This window comes from Benincasa hispida, chromosome 9 (genome assembly GCF_027475165.1).
Source record: "Benincasa hispida cultivar pf3 chromosome 9, pf3_genome.v1.1, whole genome shotgun sequence".
NCBI lineage: Eukaryota > Viridiplantae > Streptophyta > Magnoliopsida > Cucurbitales > Cucurbitaceae > Benincasa > Benincasa hispida.
This window is the reverse complement of record NC_143486.1, coordinates 48,685,775-48,692,251: the sequence shown is the minus strand read 5'-3', so window position 1 is coordinate 48,692,251 and position 6,477 is coordinate 48,685,775. Positions and strand designations below refer to the sequence as shown.

Here is a 6,477-nt window from a genome sequence, read left to right as displayed (position 1 = left end):
GGTCGCATGCGTCCAACACATTAGAACAGTTGATCTTTGTATTTTTGTGCAGAATATGCGTTAATGCAATGCAAAGATTACGATCATAGGAATTCATTGGTCGAGCGCAACTTCACCGCAAGGCTTTGCGTTGATCGTACTCGCAAACATTTACCCGAGACGGATCGCTGAACCTTGGTTAGCGCAACATGGTGGGTGCATTCAAGTGAAAGGATAATTAAGACCGATGGGACAGAAAGTTGATGACAGTCGAATCCAAATTAAGTTGACACCCGATAATGGTCACAAAGACCGATGGAACAGGATCTAGTCTTGGGAAGGTTAGGTTAGAATCTAGACTCGGAAGAGCCAGGTTAGAGCGCATAAACAAGAGATAGGAACTTAGGAATGAGGACTATTTGTTATCAACGCATCACATGCATCATAGAGATAGGATATGATTGTATGTGGTCATCTTGCTTTCATGCATTTTACATCAATGCATAGGACAAGAGTAGAGACTTAGGGATAAGCTCTATGGTAATTTTTGTGTTCAACACATGCGTCTGAGACTTAGGAGAATTACATTTACATTGGGAAATGACTTGCTGTGCATGGTTGTAACATGATCGCATAGTCTGATGCATTCCCGAGTAATGCTAGCTAAAGATCTTCTCAACCCGTTCATCGCATACGCATTGCATCTATCAACACAACTATCTTTTCTCAAATCAGCCGCCTTTATTTATTTCTTTCTCATCAACGTAAACAACAAACCCAACACTTATTTATTTACTTGGTTACCGCAAGGTTTTCATAAAAATTACCAACGCAATCTGTGTTCGACCTTCGACTTACGAGGAAACTCATCGGAATTTACACTTGAATTCCACTGAGGAAACTTGAGTACACAATGCAATTCTATCAACGCATATCTTCCATATTTCCACTTCATAAATACAAACATCAAGTTTTTGGCACTATTGCCGGGGACTTCAGCAAGATAGTTTGCTAACGGTAACTTTTTTGATTTATTTGCAGACTCTTAATCTTTGGCGAATTATGACCCGGAGATTGAGAAGACATTCAAAAAAAGATTAAGAGACCGCCATTAACAACAAGAAAGAAAATCAAGAATGGCGGAGCAACCGGATGCAAGGGTCGCTAACGCAAATAATATAATGGCTAACCCCATCCTTCTGGCAAATGACCACAATAGACCCATCCGGGACTGTGCGTCACTTAACCTCTATGATTTCTCACCAGGAATCATGAGGTCGGCGTTATATGGATCGAGGTTTAAAATGAATCCAGTAATGTTGCAGATGATCCAGGCTGCTGGGCAGTTTGCAGGAAGGCGTGACGAAGACCCACACGCCTACCTCTGGAGCTTTATAGAAATCTGCAACACTTTTGTGTTTCCCGAATATCTCAACCGAGGAAGTTCGACTAACTCTGTTTCCATTTTCTTCATGTGATCAGGCAAGGAAATGGGCATATTCTCTCAAATCGAGGGAGATAACTTCATGGGAACAGGTGATGGAAAAGTTTATGAAGAAGTATTTTCCACAACCTGAGAACGCTAGGAGAAGGAAATTAATGACAAATTTTAAACAAGAAGATGATGAATCGCTCAGTGATGCTTGGGCGAGGTTTAAGCGGCTGGTAAGAGACTGTCCACACAATGGCTTACCAGATTGCCTGTAAATGGAGATTTTCTACCAAGGATTGAATCCTTCTTCGCAAACCGCTACCAATGCGATAGCCACTGGTAGTCTTCTCGACAAAACATATGAGGAGGCAAAGAGTATACTCGATCACATTTCCAAAAATCATGAGGATTGAAGGAAAGCGATCGGAGATTAAGAATCAAAGAAAATGACGCAAACAAAGGGGCTATCTCATCCCTGCAAAATCAAATGACTGCGATGATGAGTCTAATACAAGGCATTGTAGTTAATAATACAGGAGCGAAAAAAAAGCAGGTCAGTGCAATCACTCAAACGACTGCAAGTTGTGTCATTTGTGGTGATGCTCACCCGATGGGGGAATGCCCAACAAACCCGTAGTCGGTATGCTTCATGAGAGATAATCCCTATTCCAATACATATAACCCCGGGTGGCAGAACCACCCAAATTTTGCGTGGAAAAATCAACAACAAAGCTTTCAACCTGTGGCACAAAAAGGAGGGCCACCTGGATTTTTTTCGCAAAACAATGGTCCAGCGCAAAGCCAGGCTAGCAGCTCACAACCACCGTAATATTTGTCCTTAGAGAGCTTGCTAAAGCAATACATTGAGAAAAATGAATCAGTGCTTCAAAACCAAGCTACATCCATTAGAAATCTCGAAATCCAAATGGGACAAATTGCGGGCGAGCTGAAAAACGGACCGCAAGAAGCGTTGTCGAGCTCAACTGAGCTCCCTCGTAATGCCGGGGGTAACAGAAAGGAAAAGTTCTTAGCAGTCTCCTTGCTAAGCGACAACATGACTGCGGACGTAAAGGAAAAGCACATTGCGATCAACTTGAATGTGGCAACAACTGAAGACCCAATGACCTATAGTTTGGAGAAGCCCGAGAAAATAGACCCTGAAGTTGTGACCACCCTTAAACCTTTAGATCTTGGAATAGAAGAAGTCCAACCACCAGCAACTCCGCAAGGACTGAAAGAGGAACATAATGATGAAGGAAAGATCGCAATAGTGGCTGCAGTGCAAAATGCTATAATCCCACCTAAAATGGGCGACCCAGGAATCTTCACGATCCCATGCTCTATCAAAGGAACTTTCAGTAGCCAAGCACTGTGCGATCTTAAAGAAAGTATAAACATAATGTCGTTATCAATCTTCAAACAATTGAATGCTGGCACATTTAAGCCCAGAAAGGAAACTCTCTTAATCGCAAATAGATCTCGAATTCACCGTGAAAGAGAGTTGAAAAATGTCGCAATTTCAATCGATAAATTCATCCTGCTGGCAAACTTCCTCATTCTGGATTATAAAGCGGATGAAGATGCACCCATCATATTGGGACGACCATTCCTTTCAATCAGTCGTGCTCAAATTGATGTTGGAAAAGGAGAAATTGTAATGAGTATTCATGGGGAGAAACTTCGGATTAAGGCAATAAAGATCCGAGAGGACAAGGAAAAGAGAGAAAATCCACCATGGACGTGAACAAACCAGCCTGGAATAAGTGGTCACTGCGTTATCAAATGATTGCAATCTATCAGGGATGCAAGTTTTAGGAAGCATCAATTCTTCAATTCTTCTCCACTACTCGGAATTTTTACTATATTTTTTCAATCCTAATCTATCCTTATTTTACTATCACTATCTCTAAAAAAAATGTGATGACGAATTTTATTTTGTTTAAAAAAATTTGACCCTCTCTTTGCTTTTCTTACAACAATTAAGGCATAGGATTGCGGAGATGTTACAAGAAGAAACAAATGATCTCACTCGATCATCGCAATCCACAAAAGATAGATCGATGCAAAGGATTGATGCATCAATACACAATGCAAGCGAGAGTGCAAAATTTGGGGCTATACTCTTGCTTATGTTTATTTCAAATTTCGTGCTATCACATTGCATTTTAGTTTTCAAAGTTTTATCACCACATTCTCTTTGATTACCACAATCGCTTGACACAGATAAATTTAGTAGTTTACCGCATTTTATTCCTTTGCCAAGTATGATTTCAATGATGAAAAATATGCTTCTATTTCTTTCGTATATCCTAAAGTCAACTTAGTCTTAAGATAGTCACCTCATGAAATATTTCTAGAAGTTAGTTGCTAGCTTTCTTTCAAACTCTCTTTACAATGCATTCTATGACCATCGCATGTCTTATTTTAATCTTTTGGCAATGAGGACATTATCACATTTTAAATTTGGGGGTGAGGTATTTATTTTCGACCTTGCTATTTTGAAAAAAAAATCCTCCACTGTCAACGCAATGGGAAACCCATGTCGATAAGAGTTAAGTTGTGAAAGGCACTTACCCGTAGTTGGATGTCTGCATGACACACGTGGGGGCAAGCCAAAACGAAAGTAAGTTGTCGGGGTCAACGCATGAATAAATGACCGCAACTCCGCTGCCAAATAGATATGAGTTTAGTTTGAGAAAGAGTGCATTGCTCGTAGTTGGATGTCCGCATGACACACGTGGGGGCAAGTAAAAACGAAGGCAAAGCACTTGGATCAGCGCAAGGTTAGAAAAAATATTAATGTAGAAAATTTTTGTGCAAGGATAAAATCATTTGACACCCCGATAGAAAATTTTCTTTTTGAAATAAATCATGCTATGTTCCAGAATTTAGTAAAGTCCTTTTGAAAGTAAGCTTGCAGTCCGTAGGTCTTATAAATATTTTAAAGAGACTTGAATAAGACTTAAGGAAATGCTAGTATATAAGATCTGAATGAAGTATCCTTGAGAAGGCCATGGATAGAGAGAGGGCCAAAGCCCGCGGAAGTGAGAACATCTTTAGATTAGAATAGAGATTTTAGTGTAAAAAGCCCTGGTCAGCAAGGAATTGCTACCAGGCTTTCTACCTTTAACTTCTATTGACATACTGTACTCAACTCATTTATAAGAATAGAGTTTCTTTCTCTATCTGTTCAGTCTCTGTTATTCAAGCATGAGTAGCTAAATTAGTTGAATGGGTTGAGAAACATTTAGCTAGCACAACTAAAGAATCTTCATTCTTTGCAATTATCTTGTTTATGTATGCTTCATTCGTCCATTAGAGATACTCGAGAAGGTAGTCTAAGAAAAGGATCTAGACTTGGGAAGGTAAGGTTAGAATCTAGACTCGGAAGAGCTAGGTTAGAACGCATAAACAAGAGATAGGTGCTTAGGAATGAGGACTCTTTGTTATCGACACATCACATGCATCCTAAACATAGGATATGATTGTATGCGGTCACCTTGCTTTCATGTATTTTGCATCAACGCATAGGACAAGAGTGGAGACTTAAGGATAAGGTCTATGGACATTTTTGCATTCAATACATGTGTCCGAGACTTAGGAGCATTACATTTACATTGGGAAATGACTTACTGTGCATGGTTGTAACATGATCGCATAGTCTGATGCATTCCCAAGTAACGCTAGCTAAAGATCTTCTCAACCCATTCATCGCATACTCATTACATCTATCAATGCAACTGTCTTTTCTCAAATCAGCCACCTTTATTTCTTTCTTTCTCATCAACTTAAATAACAAACCCAACATTTATTTATTTACTTGGTTTCCGCAAGGTTTTCATAAAAATTATCAACGCAATCTATTTTCACAAGTCCCTGTGTTCGACCTTGGACTTACGAGGAAACTCATCGGAATTTATATTTGAATTCCGCTGGGGAAACTTGAGTGCACAATGCAATTCCGTCAACGCATATCATCCATATTTCCACTTCATAAATACAAGCATCACATACTCATTGTATATTTCGCATTATTAGCTTTTGTTCTCAAATCGGCCGCATAAACTTTATACCTTAAATAAAAAACCAACCAACACATTGATTTATTTGTTACCGTAAAGAGATCTAAATTTACCATTGCATACTGTGTCCTTAGTCCCTATGTTCGACCCTGGGCTTACCAGGGAACGCAGTAGGATTTATACTTGGGTTGTGTTGAGAAAACTTGAATGCATAACGTGTATTCCACCATCACATTTTGCACCATTATTTCATCGCATTAAAAAATCACATCAGTATCCTACCCAGATTAACTATACCACGACTGAGAAAGATTTTTTGGCCATTGTTTTTTCTTTAGATAAATTTCGCTCTTACATTCTTGGTTTTCCTATTACTATCTTTACTGATCACTCTACTCTCAGGTACTTGATGACCAAGAAGGAGTCAAAGCCACGACTAGTGCGTTGGATGCTCCTTCTTCAGGAATTCAATGTTACACCCTGCCCCGAGCCCGCCTCCTGAACCCGAGGAGAGGTGCAACGAACCGCAGATACCACTCTTTATTGATACCTACTACCCATCTGAACCTTTTTACTCTAAGTCAAGGAGATAAACAATAACTAATTTAGTAGGCCCATTTTATTACAACAATGTAATATTTACACAACTCCAAGACTTAACTACAAAGTTTACAACAACTTTTAAAACCTTGGAAGTGTTACTGTGGCTTGTCGTAGACCTTGACCTTAGAAGGACCCTGGAACTCCTCACCTTTCGCTACCTAGGAAGGAAAACATGAAATAAAAGAATGAGCTTTACAAAGCTCAGTGTGTTGTAAGCAACTTGTAAAGTCTATTTCAATTCATAACAATAATCATATCATAAATACAAGGTTACATTCAAACCTCAGCCTTGAATGAGTCTGTTCTTAACTCTATCTACACGCACGGTAGATAGCTAAACTGATACTAAACATAAACGCTTACTCTTTTGCATTCCCTTTGTTCCCTATATGCATATAGCTCCCCGCTCATGGAAGAAGCTAGGCCAGTTAGACCTCTGAC

General features: G+C 39.4%; 1 non-coding gene across 1 annotated transcript; it reads right to left on the bottom strand.

Moving 5' to 3' along the window:
• Nucleotides 1-1,563: 1,563 nt before the first annotated feature.
• On the bottom strand, nt 1,564-1,670 carry LOC150033873 (small nucleolar RNA R71). Its single transcript, XR_016532554.1, has one exon. It is a non-coding gene; the product is annotated as a small nucleolar RNA R71 (small nucleolar RNA).
• Nucleotides 1,671-6,477: the final 4,807 nt, after the last annotated feature.